The sequence below is a fragment of the Triticum dicoccoides genome, chromosome 5B, assembly GCF_002162155.2.
Source record: "Triticum dicoccoides isolate Atlit2015 ecotype Zavitan chromosome 5B, WEW_v2.0, whole genome shotgun sequence".
Taxonomy (NCBI): Eukaryota; Viridiplantae; Streptophyta; class Magnoliopsida; order Poales; family Poaceae; genus Triticum; species Triticum dicoccoides.
In genome coordinates this window covers 500,422,753-500,439,266 of record NC_041389.1, presented here as the reverse complement: position 1 = coordinate 500,439,266, position 16,514 = coordinate 500,422,753, and positions in this window count along the sequence as shown.

Here is a 16,514-nt window from a genome sequence, read left to right as displayed (position 1 = left end):
GGTGGGCGGGTCGGGCCGGTATCGCCTGGGTATGTGGCCCAGGTGGATACGGTCTTGATCGCGGTTGTGGGCGACATAGCTTCGTCAGTCCGATCGTTGATTCGTTCCACGCCGTCGCCTGCTAGGGTTCTGCGATGCCGGAGTCCTAACCTCCGATCGGCCGGGAGTGGACAGGCGCGGCGTATTCCCCCGCTTGGGGTGATGGCGGGCCGCGGAGGTGCCTTGCCGCCAGGAAAGAAGTCTGGGACCGGCCGCGTCCAGACCGCGCCGCCGCAGGGCGCCGTGCCAACGCCTGCTCCCGGGAATGGAGCTGCGCCGCCGTTGCCTGTGGATTCTGGCCGCGGGGCAGGGCCATCGTACAACCCTGGGACTGGCCGTGGGGTGCTTCCTCCGCCGGTTCTGCCTACTGGCCGTGGGGTGGCGACGGTTGGTTCCGCTTCGGGCCGTGGTGGAGGGTTGCCTGGTCCTCGATCGCCGGCCTCTCCTCCTGCGGGGATCCAGCCTCCGACGCCGGCAGCAGTCGGGACGATCGCGGCGGGCCATGGTGGCGCGATGCCAAGGCCAACTGCGCCAGGGCTCTCGACCGGGAAGCAGCCGAGGCCGGCCCCGCCGCCTCACGTCGTCGCGAAGCCCCAGCTGAACAGGGTCGGGCCAGTGCAGATGCAGCCACCGCCGCCGCCTCAAGCTTCTGCCGCGCCCAAGGGGAAGTGGGTTGATGATGGTTTCGATGCGTATGGAGTTGGTAGGCACCGTGGGTCCTCGTCGACCGGCGGTGCTCGGGGCTACACTTGGCAGAGCGATGGCACGGCGGAGCGACCGTTCATGGGACACCCAGGAGGTTTTGTTGAGGGGGCGTCTGGTCCGGGCTACCTGTTGGCGAACGTAGTAATTTCAAAAATTTCCTACGCACACGCAAGATCATGGTGATGCATAGCAATGAGAGGGGAGAGTGTAATCTACATACCCTTGTAGACCGAAAGCGGAAGCGTTTAGAACAACGCGGTTGATGTAGTCGTACGTCTTCACGGCCCGACCGATCAAGCACCGAAACTATGGCACCTCCGAGTTCTAGCACACGTTCAGCTCGATGACGTCCCTCGAACTCCGATCCAGCTGAGTGTCGAGGGAGAGTTCCGTCAGCACGACGACATGGTGAAGATCTTGATGTTCTACCATCGCAGGGCTTCGCCTAAGCACCGCTACAATATTATCGAGGAGGACTATGGTGGAGGGGGCACCGCACACGGCTAATAGATCTCAAGGATCAATTGTTGTTGTGTCTTTGGGGTGCCCTCCTGCCCCCATATATATAGGAGCAAGGGGGGAGGCGGCCGACCTATGGAGGAGGCGCACCAAGGGAGGAGTCCTACTCCCACCGGGAGTAGGACTCCTCCTTTCCTTGTTGGAGAAGGAAAGAGGAGGAGTAGGACTCCTCCTTTCCTTGTTGGAGAAGGAAAGAGGAGGAGTAGGACTCCTCCTTTCCTTGTTGGAGAAGGAAAGAGGAGGAGTAGGAGAAGGAAAAGTGGGCTGCCCCCTTGTCCAATTCGGACCAGAGGGGGGGCGCAGGCCTCCTTCCTTTTGGCCTCTCTCCTCTATTCCCGTATGGCTCAATAAGGCCCATATACTCCCCGGCGAATTCCCGTAACTCTCCGGTACTCCGAAAAATACCCGAATCACTCGGAACCTTTCCGAACTCCGAATATAGTCATCCAATATATCGATCTTTGCGTCTCGACCATTTCGAGACTCCTCGTCATGTCCCTGATCTCATCCGGGACTCCGAACTCCTTCGGTACATCAAAACTCATAAACTCATAATATAACTATCATCGAAACCTTAAGCGTGCGGACCCTACGGGTTCGAGAACAATGTAGACATGACCTAGAACTATTCTCGGTCAATAACCAATAGCGGAACCTGGATGCTCATATTGGCTCCCACATATTCTACGAAGATCTTTATCGGTCAAACCGCATAACAACATACGTTGTTCCCTTTGTCATCGGTATGTTACTTGCCCGAGATTCGATCGTCGGTATCCAATACCTAGTTCAATCTCGTTACTGGCAAGTCTCTTTACTCGTTACGTAATGCATCATTCCGTAACTAACTCATTAGTTACATTGCTTGCAAGGCTTATAGTGATGTGCATTACCGAGAGGGCCCCGAGATACCTCTCCGACAATCGGAGTGACAAAACCTAATCTCGAAATACGCCAACCCAACATGTACCTTTGGAGACACCTGTAGTACTCCTTTATAATCACCTAGTTACGTTGTGACGTCTAGTAGCACCCAAAGTGTTCCTCCGGTAAACGGGAGTTGCATAATCTCATAGTTACAGGAACATGTATAAGTCATGAAGAAAGCAATAGCAATATACTAAACGATCAAGTGCTAGGCTAACGGAATGGGTCATGTCAATCACATCATTCTCCTAATGATGTGATCCCATTAATCAAATGACAACACATGTCTATGGTTAGGAAACATAACCATCTTTGATTAATGAGCTAGTCAAGTAGAGGCATACTAGTGACTATATGTTTGTCTATGTATTTACACATGTATCATGTTTCCGGTTAATACAATTCTAGCATGAATAATAAACATTTATCATGATATGAGGAAATAAATAATAACTTTATTATTGCCTCTAGGGCATATTTCCTTCAGTCTCCAACTTGCACTAGAGTCAATAATCTAGATTACACAGTAATGATTCTAACTCCCATGGAGTCTTGGTGCTGATCATGTTTTGCTCGTGGAAGAGGCTTAGTCAATGGGTCTGCAACATTCAGATCCTTATGTATCTTGCAAATCTCTATGTCTCCCACCTGGGCTTGGTCCCGGATGGAATTGAAGCGTCTCTTGATGTGCTTGGTCCTCTTGTGAAATCTGGAATCCTTTGCCAAGGCAATTGCACCAGTACTGTCACAGAAGATCTTCATTGGTCCCGATGCACTAGGTATGACACCTAGATCGGAAATGAACTTCTTCATCCAGACTCCTTCATTTGCTGCTTCTGAAGCAGCTATGTACTCCGCTTCACATGTAGATCCTGCCACGACGCTTTGTTTAGAACTGCACCAACTTACAGCTCCACCATTTAATAAAAACACGTATCCGGTTTGCGATTTAGAATCGTCCGGATCAGTGTCAAAGCTTGCATCGACGTAACCATTTACGACTAGCTCTTTGTCACCTCCATATACGAGAAACATATCCTTAGTCCTTTTCAGGTATTTCAGGATGTTCTTGACCGCTATCCAGTGATCCACTCCTGGATTACTTTGGTACCTTCCTGCCAAGCTTATTGCTAAGCACACGTCAGGTCTGGTACACAGTATTGCATACATGATAGAGCCTATGGCTGAAGCATAGGGAACATCTTTCATTTTCTCTCAATCTTCTGCTGTGGTCGGGCATTGAGTTTGACTCAACTTCACACCTTGTAGTACGGGCAAGAACCCTTTCTTTGCCTGATCCATTTTGAACTTTTTCAAAACTTTATCAAGGTATGTACTTTGTGAAAGTCCAATTAAGTGTCTTGATCTATCTCTATAAATCTTGATGCCCAATATATAAGCAGCTTCACCAAGGTCTTTCATAGAAAAACTTTTATTCAAGTATCCCTTTATGCTATCCAGAAATTCTATATCATTTCCAATTAATAATATGTCATCTTCATATAATATCAGAAATGCTACAGAGCTCCCACTCACTTTCTTGTAAATACAGGCTTCTCCAAAAGTCTGTATAAAACCATATGCTTTGATCACACTATCAAAGCGTTTATTCCAACTCCGAGATGCTTGCACCAGTCCATAAATGGATCGCTGGAGCTTGCACACTTTGTTAGCACCGTTTGGATCAACAAAACCTTCTGGCTGCATCATATACAACTCTTCTTCCAGAAATCCATTCAAGAATGCAGTTTTGACATCCATTTGCCAAATTTCATAATCATAAAATGCAACAATTGCTAACATGATTCGGACAGACTTAAGCATCGCTACGGGTGAGAAAGTCTCATCGTAGTCAACCCCTTAAACTTGTCGAAAACCTTTTGCAACAAGTCGAGCTTTATAGACAGTTATATTACCATTAGCGTCAGTCTTCTTCTTAAAAATCTATTTATTCTCAATGGCTTGCCGATCATCGGGCAAGTCAACCAAAGTCCATACTTTGTTCTTATACATGGATCCCATCTCAGATTTCATGGCCTCTAGCCATTTTGCGGAATCTGGGCTCATCATCAATTCCTCATAGTTCGTAGGTTCATCATGGTCAAGTAACACGACTTCCAGAATAGGATTACTGTACCACTCTGGTGCGGATCTTACTCTGGTAGACCTACGAGGTTCAGTAGAAATTTGATTTGAAGTTTCATGATCAATATCATTAGCTTCCTCACTGATTGGTGTAGTTGTCACAGGAACCGGTTCTTGTGATGAACTACTTTCCAATAAGGGAGCAGGTACAGTTACCTCATCAAGTTCTACTTTCCCCGATTTGGGTTCGAGCTTATCTGGTTGAAGTTTCTTCACATAAGCATCGCAGCCCCAAACTTTAAGAAACGACAACTTTGGTTTCTTGCCAAACCACAGTTCATGAGGCGTCGTCTCAACGGATTTTGATGGTGCCCTATTTAACGTGAATGCGGCCGTCTCTAAAGCATAACCCCAAAACGATAGCGGTAAATCAGTAAGAGACATCATAGATCGCACCATATCTAGTAAAGTACGATTACGACGTTCGGACACACCATTTGGTTGTGGTGTTCCGGGTGGCGTGAGTTGTGAAACTATTCCGCTTTGTTTCAAATGTAAACCAAACTCGTAACTCAAATATTCTCCTCCACGATCAGATCGTAAAATTTTTATTTTCTTGTTACGATGATTTTCCACTTCACTCTGAAATTCTTTGAACTTTTCAAATGTTTCAGACTTTTGTTTCATTAAGTAGATATACCCATATCTGCTCAAATCATCTGTGAATGTGAGAAAATAACGATACCCGCCGCGAGCCTCAACATTCATTGGACCACAAACATCAGTATGTATGATTTCCAACAAATCAGTTGCTCGCTCCATAGTTCCGGAGAATGGCGTTTTAGTCATCTTACCCATGAGGCACGGTTCGCAAGTACCAAGTGATTCATAATCAAGTGATTCCAAAAGCCCATCAGTATGGAGTTTCTTCATGCACTTTACACCGATATGACCTAAACGGCAGTGCCACAAATAAGTTGCACTATCATTATCAACTCTGCATCTATTGGTTTCAACACTATGAATATGTGTATCACTACTATCGAGATTCAATAAAAATAGACCACTCTTCAAGGGTGCATGACCATAAAAGATATTACTCATATAAATAGAACAACCATTATTCTCTGACTTAAATGAATAACCGTCTCGCATCAAACAAGATCCAGATATAATGTTCATGCTCAACGCTGGCACCAAATAACAATTATTTAGGTCTAAAACTAATCCCGATGGTAGATGTAGAGGTAGCATGCCGACCGCGATCACATCGACTTTGGAACCATTTCCCACGCGCATCGTCACCTCGTCCTTAGCCAATCTTCGCTTAATCCGTAGTCCCTGTTTCGAGTTGCAAATATTAGCAACAGAACCAGTACCAAATACCCAGGTACTACTGCGAGCATTAGTAAGGTACACATCAATAACATGTATATCACATATACCTTTGTTCACCTTGCCATCCTTCTTATCCGCCAAATACTTGGGGCAGTTCCGCTTCCAGTGTCCAGTCTGCTTGCAGTAGAAGCACTCAGTCTCAGGCTTAGGTCCAGACTTGGGTTTCTTCTCTTGAGCAGCAACTTGTTTGCTGTTCTTCTTGAAGTTCCCCTTCTTCTTCCCTTTGCCCTTTTTCTTAAAACTGGTGGTCTTGTTAACCATCAACACTTGATGCTCCTTCTTGATTTCTACCTCCGCGGCTTTTAGCATTGCGAAGAGCTCGGGAATAGTCTTGTCCATCCCTTGCATATTATAGTTCATCACGAAGCTCTTGTAGCTTAGTGGCAGTGATTGAAGAATTCTGTCAATGACACTATCATCAGGAAGATTAACTCCCAGTTGAATCAAGTGATTATTATACCCAGACATTTTGAGTATGTGTTCACTGACAGAACTATTCTCCTCCATCTTGCAACTATAGAACTTATTGGAGACTTCATATCTCTCAATCCGGGCATTTGCTTGAAATATTAACTTCAACTCCTGGAACATCTCATATGCTCCATGACGTTCAAAACATCGTTGAAGACCCGATTCTAAGCCGTAAAGCATGGCACACTGAACTATCGAGTAGTCATCAGCTTTGCTCTGCCAGACGTTCTTAACATCGTCAGTTGCATCAGCAGCAGGCCTGGCACCCAGCGGTGCTTCCAGGACGTAATTCTTCTGTGCAGCAATGAGGATAATCCTCAGGTTACGGACCCAGTCCGTGTAATTGCTGCCATCATCTTTCAACTTTGCTTTCTCAAGGAACGCATTAAAATTCAACGGAACAACAGCACGAGCCATCTATCTACAACAAACATAGACAAGCAAAATACTATCAGGTACTAAGTTCATGATAAATTTAAGTTCAATTAATCATATTACTTAAGAACTCCCACTTAGATAGACATCCCTCTAATCCTCTAAGTGATTACGTGATCCATATCAACTACACCATGTCCGATCGTCACGTGAGATGGAGTAGTTTCAACAGTGAACATCAATATGTTGATCATATCTACTATATGATTCATGCTTGACCTTTTGGTCTCCGTGTTCCGAGGCCATATCTGTTATATGCTAGGCTCGTCAAGTTTAACCTGAGTATTCCGCGTGTGCAACTGTTTTGCACCCATTGTATTTGAACGTAGAGCCTATCACACCCGATCATCACGTGGTGTCTCAGCACGAAGAACTTTCGCAATGGTGCATACTCAGGGAGAACACTTCTTGATAATTTAGTGAGAGATCATCTTAAAATGCTACCGTCAATCAAAGCAAGATAAGATGCATAAAGGATAAACATCACATGCAATCAATATAAGTGATATGATATGGCCATCATCATCTTGTGCTTGTGATCTCCATCTTCGAAGCATCGTCGTGATCACCATCGTCACCGGCGCGACACCATGATCTCCATCATAGCATCGTTGTCGTTATGCCATCTATTGCTTCTACGACTATCGCTACCGCTTAGTGATAAAGTAAAGCAATTACATGGTGTTTGCATTTCATACAATAAAGCGACAACCATATGGCTCCTGCCAGTTGCCGATAACTTCGGTTTATAAAACATGATCATCTCATACAATAAAATATAGCATCACCTCTTGACCATATCACATCACAACATGCCCTGCAAAAACAAGTTAGACGTCCTCTACTTTGTTGTTGCAAATTTTACGTGGCTGCTACGGGCTTAGCAAGAACTGTTCTTACCTACGCATCAAAACCACAACGATAGTTCGTCAAGTTAATGACTTTTTAACCTTCGCAAGGACCGGGCGTAGCCACACTTGGTTCAGCTAAAGTGAGAGATACAGACACCCGCCAGTCATCTTTAAGCACGAGTGCTTGTAACGGTGAAACCAGTCTCGCGTAAGCGTACGCGTAATGTCGGTCCGGGCACTTCATCTCACAATACCGCTGAGCCAAAGTATGACATGCTGCTAAGCAGTATGACTTGTATTGCCCACAACTCACTTGTGTTCTACTCGTGCATATGACATCTACGCATAAAACCTGGCTCGGATGCCACTATTGGGGAACGTAGTAATTTCAAAAATTTCCTACGCACACGCAAGATCATGGTGATGCATAGCAACGAGAGGGGAGAGTGTAATCTACATACCCTTGTAGACCGAAAGCGGAAGCGTTTAGAACAACGCGGTTGATGTAGTCATACGTCTTCACGGCCCGACCGATCAAGCACCGAAACTACGACACCTCCGAGTTCTAGCACACGTTCAGCTCGATGACGTCCCTCGAACTCCGATCCAGCCGAGTGTCGAGGGAGAGTTCCGTCAGCACGACGGCGTGGTGACGATCTTGATGTTCTACCGTCGCAGGGCTTCGCCTAAGCACCACTACAATATTATCGAGGAGGACTATGGTGGAGGGGGGCACCGCACACGGCTAATAGATCTCAAGGATCAATTGTTGTCGTGTCTTTGGGGTGCCCCCCTGCCCCCATATATATAGGAGCAAGGGGGGAGGCGGCCGGCCTATGGAGGAGGCACACCAAGGGGGGAGTCCTACTCCCACCGGGAGTAGGACTCCTCCTTTCCTTGTTGGAGAAGGAAAGAGGAGGAGTAGGACTCCTCCTTTCCTTGTTGGAGAAGGAAAGAGGAGGAGTAGGAGAAGGAAAAGTGGGCTGCTCCTTGTCCAATTCGGACCAGAGGGGGGGCGCAGGCCTCCTTCCTTTTGGCCTCTCTCCTCTATTCCCGTATGGCTCAATAAGGCCCATATACTCCCCGGCGAATTCCCGTAACTCTCCGGTACTCCGAAAAATACCCGAATCACTCGGAACCTTTCCGAACTCCGAATATAGTCATCCAATATATCGATCTTTGCGTCTCGACCATTTCGAGACTCCTCGTCATGTCCCTGATCTCATCCGGGACTCCAAACTCCTTCGCTACATCAAAACTAATAAACTCATAATATAACTATCATCGAAACCTTAAGCGTGTGGACCCTACGGGTTCGAGAACAATGTAGACATGACCTAGAACTATTCTCGGTCAATAACCAATAGCGGAACCTGGATGCTCATATTGGCTCCCACATATTCTACGAAGATCTTTATCGGTCAAACCGCATAACAACATACGTTGTTCCCTTTGTCATCTGTATGTTACTTGCCCGAGATTCGATAGTCGGTATCCAATAGCTAGTTCAATCTCGTTACTGGCAAGTCTCTTTACTCGTTACATAATGCATCATTCCGTAACTAACTCATTAGTTACATTGGTTGCACGGCTTATAGTGATGTGCATTACCGAGAGGGCCCAGAGATACCTCTCCGACAATCAGAGTGACAAAACCTAATCTCGAAATACGCCAACCCAACATGTACCTTTGGAGACACCTGTAGTACTCCTTTATAATCACCCAGTTACGTTGTGACGTTTGGTAGCACCCAAAGTGTTCCTCCGGTAAACGGGAGTTGCATAATCTCATAGTTACAGGAACATGTATAAGTCATGAAGAAAGCAATAGCAATATACTAAACGATCAAGTGCTAAGCTAACGGAATGGGTCATGTCAATCACATCATTTTTCTAATGATTTGATCCCATTAATCAAATGACAACACATGTCTATGGTTAGGAAACATAACCATCTTTGATTAATGAGCTAGTCAAGTAGAGGCATACTAGTGACTATATGTTTGTCTATGTATTCACACATGTATCATGTTTCCGGTTAATACAATTCTAGCATGAATAATAAACATTTATCATGATATGAGGAAATAAATAATAACTTTATTATTGCCTCTAGGGCATATTTCCTTCACTACCGACAGCGGGGTGGATTCCGTGGTCATCGTGGTGGCCGTGGGGGTCGATGTGGCTGCTACCGTCCACGACAGCCACCGCCGCCTGTTGTTGACCAGATGGTGGTTGACGGGACCGCTGAGGAGCAGGTTCTGTCAAGAGAGGCTATGGAGGTGGTCTCGGCGCTTGCCTCTGCTGAGATTCCCGGAAATGAGTCCGGGTTGACAGAGATAGTAGAGGCGACTGACAGGACTAAGTCTGAGAGGGCGTCCAAGTGGGAGCGTAAGAAAGAAAAAAATGTTGTGGTGGCAAGGGACACTTTATTGCTGAGTGTGTGGCTGAGTTGTGTGGCATTTGTGGCAAACCGGCACACGATTCGGGGGCCTGTCCGTTTTTGAGAGATTAGGCACCATCACTCATGATGTATGGAGTGTACTGTGCTGAACTTACTTTCTTTGAATCTCCAACCGAGATGGAGGTTCCCGACGAGACTTTGAGTTTGACGATGATAACCCACAAGTATAGGGGATCGCAACAGCTTTCGAGGGTAGAGTATTCAACCCAAATTTATTGATTCGACACAAGGGGAGCCAAAGAATATTTTTGAGTATTAGCAGTTGAGTTGTCAATTCAACCACGCCTGGATAACTTAGTATCTACAGCAAAGTATTTAGTAGCAAGAGTGGTATGATAGTAATGGTAACAGTAGCAACAGAAAAGGTAAATGTTTTTGGGTTTTTATAGTAGTTGTAATAGTAGCAACGGAAAAGTAAATAAGCGAAGAACAATATATGAAAAGCTCGTAGGCAATGGATCAGTGATGGATAATTATGCCGGATGCGATTCCTCATGCAATAGTTATAACATAGGGTCATATAGAACTAGCTCCAATTCATCAATGTAATGTAGGCATGTATTCCGTAAATAGTCATACATGCTTATGGAAAAGAACTTGCATGACATCTTTTGTCCTACCCTCCCGTGGCAGCGGGGTCCTAGTGGAAACTAAGGGATATTAAGGCATCCTTTTCATAGAGAACCGGACCAAAGCATTAACACATGGTGAATACATGAACTCCTTAAACTATGGTCATCACCGAGAAGTGTCCCGATTATTGTCACTTCGGGGTTGTCGGATCATAACACATAATAGGTGACTATAGACTTGCAAGATAGGATCAAGAGCACACATATATTGATGAAAACATAATAGGTTCAGATCTGAAATCATGGCACTCGGGCCCTAGTGATAAAGATTAAGCACAACAAAGTCATAGCAACATCAATCTCAAAACATAGTAGATACTAGGGATCAAACCCTAACAAAACTAACATGATTACATGGTAAATCTCATCCAACCCATCACCGTCCAGCAAGCCTACGATGGAATTACTCACACATGGTGGTGAGCATCATGAAATTGGTGATGGAGGATGGTTGATGATGACGACGATGATGAATTCCCCTCTCCGGAGCCCCGAATGGACTCCAGATTAGACCTCCCGAGAGAGATTAGGGCTTGGCGGCGGCTCCGTATCGTAAAACACGATGAAACTTTCTCTCTAATTTTTTTCTCCACGAGACGGAAGATATAGAGTTTGAGTTGAGGTCGGTGGAGGTCCAGGGGGCCCACAAGATAGGGGGGCGCGCCCTAGGGGGCGCCCCCTCTCTCGTGGACAGCCCCTGGGCCCCTTGGCCTTGATTCTTTCGCCAAAAATCCTTATTAAATCTGAAAAGTGCCTCCGTGAATTTCCAGGACATTCCGAGAACTTTTCTGTTCTACACATAAAACAACATCATGGTAGTTCTGCCGAAAACAGCGTCAGTCCGGGTTAGTTTCATTCAAATCATGCAAGTTAGAGTCCAAAACAAGGGCAAAAGTGTTTGGAAAAGTAGATACGTTGGAGACGTATCAACTCCCCCAAGCTTAAATCTTTGCTTGTCCTCAAGCAATTCAGTTGATAAACTGAAAGTGATAAAGAAAAACTTTTACAAACTCTGTTTGCTCTTGTTGTTGTAAACATGAAAAGCCAGCATTCAAGTTTCAGCAAATATTACGAACTAACCATACACATAGGTCTCACAATTACTCACATCAATAGCAAAATCAGCTAGTGAGTCATAATAATAAAACTCGGATGACAACACTTTCTCAAAATAATCATAACATGATATAACAAAATGGTATCTCGCTAGCCCTTTTTGATACCGCAAAACATAAATGCAGAGCGCCTTTAAAGATCAAGGACTGACTAAACATTGTAATTCATGGTAAAAGAGATCCAGTCAAGTCATACCCAATATAAATCAATAATAATGAATGCAAATGACAGTGCGCTCTCCAGCGGGTGCTTTTAATAAGAAGGGTGATGACTCAACATAAAAGTAAATAGATAGGCCCTTCGCAGAGGGAAGCAGGGATTTGTAGAGGTGCCAGAGCTCGATATTGAAAATAGAGATTGAATAACATTTTGAGCGGTATACTTTTGCTGTCAACACAACACCTATGAGATGGTTGTATCTTCCATACTAAATGCATTATAGGCAGTTCCCAAACGGAATGGTAAAGGTTTAGACTCCCCCAACCACCAACAAGCATCAATCCATGGCTTGCTCGAAACAACGAGTGCCTCCAACATACAACAACCCTGGGGGAGTTTTGTTTAATTATTTTGATTTGCTTTGATCTTTTTGGATCATGGGACTGGGCATCCCGGTTACCGGCCCTTTCTCGTGAATGAGGAGCGGAGTCCACTCCTTTGAGAATAACACACCTAGCATGGAAGATATATGCAGCCCTAGTTGTAACATGAGCTGCTCGAGCATACAAAACAAAATTTCATTTGAAGGTTTGGAGTTTGGCACATACAAATTTACTTGGAACGACAGGTAGATACCGCATATAGGAAGATACAGTGGACTCATATGGAACAACTTTGGGGTTTAAGGAGGTTGGATGCACAAGCAGTATTCCCGCTTAGTACAGGTGAAGGCTAGCAAAAGACTGGGAAGCGACCAACTGAGAGAGCGACAACAGTCGTAAGCATGCATTAAAATTAATTCACACCGAATACAAGCATGAGTAGGATATAATCCACCATGAACATAAATATCGTGAATGCTATGTTGATTTGATTCAACTACATGCGTGAACATGTGCCAAGTCGAGTCACTCAATTCATTCAAAGGAGGATACCATCCCATCATACCACATCAGAATCATTCTAATAGCATGTTGGCACACAAGGTAAACCATTATAACTCATAGCTAATCAAGCATGGCACAAGTAACTATAATCTCTAAATGTCATTGCAAATATGTTTACTTCATAATAGCTGACTCAGAGAGGTCGAGTTCGTACCAGCTTTTCTCATCCCAATAAGTCCATCATATATCATCATTATTGCCCTTCACTTGCACGACCGAACGAAGTGTATAATAATAAGAGTGCACGTGCATTGGACTAAGCTGGAATCTGCAAGCATTCAACTCAAGAGAGAAGACAAGTAATATGGGCTCTAAATATAAATAATCATGCATATAAGAGCCACTAAGCATTTTCAATATGGTCTTCTCGACTCTCAGAAGAAAGAAAAGAAAATAAAACTATTTACACAAGAAAGCTCCCAACAAGTAAAAGAAGAACGAGAAATCTTTTTGGTTTTTCATTTTAATTCCTACTACAGGCAAGGAAATTAAACTAACTAGTTTTTTGGGTTTTTCTTAAGGTTTATCAAACACACAAGAAGAAAACTAGAAAAAGGAATTTAAACTAGCATGGATAATACAATGAAAGAGTATGAGCACCGACGACTAGTGTGTAAACATGAATGTAAAGTCGGTGAGAAATATGTACTCCCCCAAGCTTAGGCTTTTGGCCTAAGTTGGTTCAATACTCTCTTTTTGGTAGCTAATCAAGCATGGAACAAGTAACTATAATCTCTAAATGTCATTGCAAATATGTTTACTTCATAATAGCTGACTCAGAGAGGTCGAGTTCATACCAGCTTTTCTCATCCCAATAAGTCCATCATATATCATCATTATTGCCCTTCACTTGCACGACCGAACGAAGTGTATAATAATAAGAGTGCACGTGCATTGGACTAAGCTGGAATCTGCAAGCATTCAACTCAAGAGAGAAGACAAGTAATATGGGCTCTAAATATAAATAATCATGCATATAAGAGCCACTACGCATTTTCAATATGGTCTTCTCGACTCTCAGAAGAAAGAAAAGAAAATAAAACTATTTACACAAAAAAGCTCCCAACAAGTAAAAGAAGAACGAGAAATCTTTTTGGTTTTTCATTTTAATTCCTACTACAGGCAAGGAAATTAAACTAACTAGTTTTTTTGGTTTTTCTTAAGGTTTATCAAACACACAAGAAGAAAACTAGAAAAAGGAATTTAAACTAGCATGGATAATACAATGAAAGAGTATGAGCACCGACGACTAGTGTGTAAACATGAATGTAAAGTCGGTGAGAAATACGTACTCCCCCAAGCTTAGGCTTTTGGCCTAAGTTGGTTCAATACCAAGGACCTCCGCTACTTTCTCCGGTGTAATGAGAGGTGTAATCAGGATACCACTGGTTGGTCATCTCCGGATCCCACTGGACAGATGATGCACGATAGGGGTCCAGATCAGGTTCCGGTTCAGGTTCTGGAGTAAAAGCTTGAGCTCGATGATTGTTTACCGCGTCCGGTGTGACAAGAAATTTTTCTGCAAGCAAATCAAACAACAGAGGCGCAAGCAAGATAATAATCTCAAAGTGTTTCTTATTGAATCTAAGTTTATACAAGAGCATCCTATCTTTGTTGTTAACAATAAACTTATGTGCTACCATGCTCTTGTAATCTAGAATGTGAGGAGGCAATATTGTCTCCTTCCTCATGGTGCCTAATGGGTATCTGAAAATGTCTAGCAAGACGTGCAACACGGATACGTTTTCTTGCTGGGGAAGGCTAGTTTGATCGAGGATTGGAGAGGAGGGAGAGGTGGAATAAAAAGCTCGGGATGGATTTTGGAGTCTTTGTGCGAGCCGTATGTGGTGAGAGTTGCACGTACGGTAAGGAGGGGGGTTCGCGTCTATACGTGTAGTGTGGTGGTTGGGCCTACCCACCCTATTTGTTCCATGATCTATGGGCCTACTGGCCAGCGTGCCAAAAAGGTTGCTGACTTTGGGTACACAGAGTAGTGGCGAGAAAAGGGCTTGCACCTCAGCCGACGCAACTGATTCTTTCACTGTTCTCCAAGCGTCTTATCAAGATCTGCGGGAGAATGAGGGAGGATCCGTTTTCTTTCGGAATGCTGTTTCCCACAACCGGGATCTCCAGCAGATATAAGGGGAGTAAAAGTAAAAATGCGGGTCATCTCAGAGGAAAAGAAATTGCATGCGCCGAATCCATTAAAAAGGGTAGACTTCCCCTCCAAACAATTCGCTGCAACGATGGAGGGCTCCCGTAGTCGAGGAGGGCAAAGCTAGGTTTGCAAACTAGATTATTGGCTGTTACATTCAGACACATGAAATGCTAGATGGATTCCATTCGAAGTAACGTAACAGGAGCACCATCTTCAAAACTTCTCGGGATCCGGAGGTTTTTGATAAAAGGTCCCATCCTTCAATATCATGATTGGGTCAACCAGGCCAGATCATAAGTGAAATAGTTTGATCGGGTCGACCAGGTCAGGCCCGATCATGAGTGAATAGGAAATCGAAAACGTACATAGTTGTTCCATCGGAAATACTTTGTTTAATTCTACCACTTCTACTAGGAGTAGCGGTGGGGAGGTTGGTGTACCGCTAGCCCATATTCTGGCACCGATACGATGTCCTTTCGAGGAAGTGGTTCAATCAGAAATAAGGTGCGCCTGAACCACTCTCTCGGATAGCCCACAACCTCTCTTCTGGATGCGAAAGAAGATTCGATCAACGTACAAGGTTTGCCTTCTTGTGAGAAGGAGGGTTCTGAATTGTGTTCTCAGTGCAAAAGTCCTGTTCAAAAACCTCGTACGAGAACTTGTATAGAGAAGGATTTGCCGCGGCGCAGCAGTTCTTCCATACCAACTTAGCTGCCCGGCGCTGCTATTGGCATAACAACCGGTACACCATAGGTTAACCCAGCCCAGTCCTCTCGTACTAGGGCTAAAATCTGCCACTGGAAGTTCTCTTTAATAGAATGACTGGCTTTACATATCTCCTTATTAATAGGAAATGAATGGGCAGCAACATAGAACCCATCCCAAGAACCCTCAAACCTCCCTGGAGAACACGGCTCCACAACGTATTTGGTAGCGGATCCACTTTTCCTTATCTGTCAACTACTAATAGATTCAGTAAAGGAAGGCCCGGAACGGGCTGAGCTACTGCCCAAAATAGAAGAGGACGACTAGAGTAGAGGATCCTAATTCCAATCCAAACAATTGACGAGGGAGTCTAATTATTTTTCCGTTCTTGATTGTTTCAATTGCACTTTCTTCATTGGAGGGTTGCTTGGAAAGTGCGATAGTTACGGCGCTAGAATTCGCTTGGCTGAAGCTGAAGCAGCTACTTTCGAAGTAACAGAAAGAAAAGCAACGACTGGAGTAGGGGAGTTAGAGTCGAAAAGAGGATTGGGAGCGGCGTTGCTTTTTGCTTTATTATCACATTAGAGAAGCGGAACCTCCAAGCTCAGACATCTCGAACTCAGAAACTACCCTTCTATCCCACCCTGCTCCTCCGGCATCGGAAGCAGAACTACCTGACTGAAGGAGATAGACAGGAAGGGAAGACGGTCATACAAAGGCCGAATAAAGCTCTAGTCAACCCAAGTCGCTTCTTCATCTCCAGGAATCCAGTAAGGTACTTTTGGAACACCAATGGGCATATTAGATTAATATTATTAAATTTAAGTAAGAAAACCACACTTTAATATGGAAACGTATAGTCAAAATCTGAGTTTGATCCTGGCTCAGAAGGAACGCTAG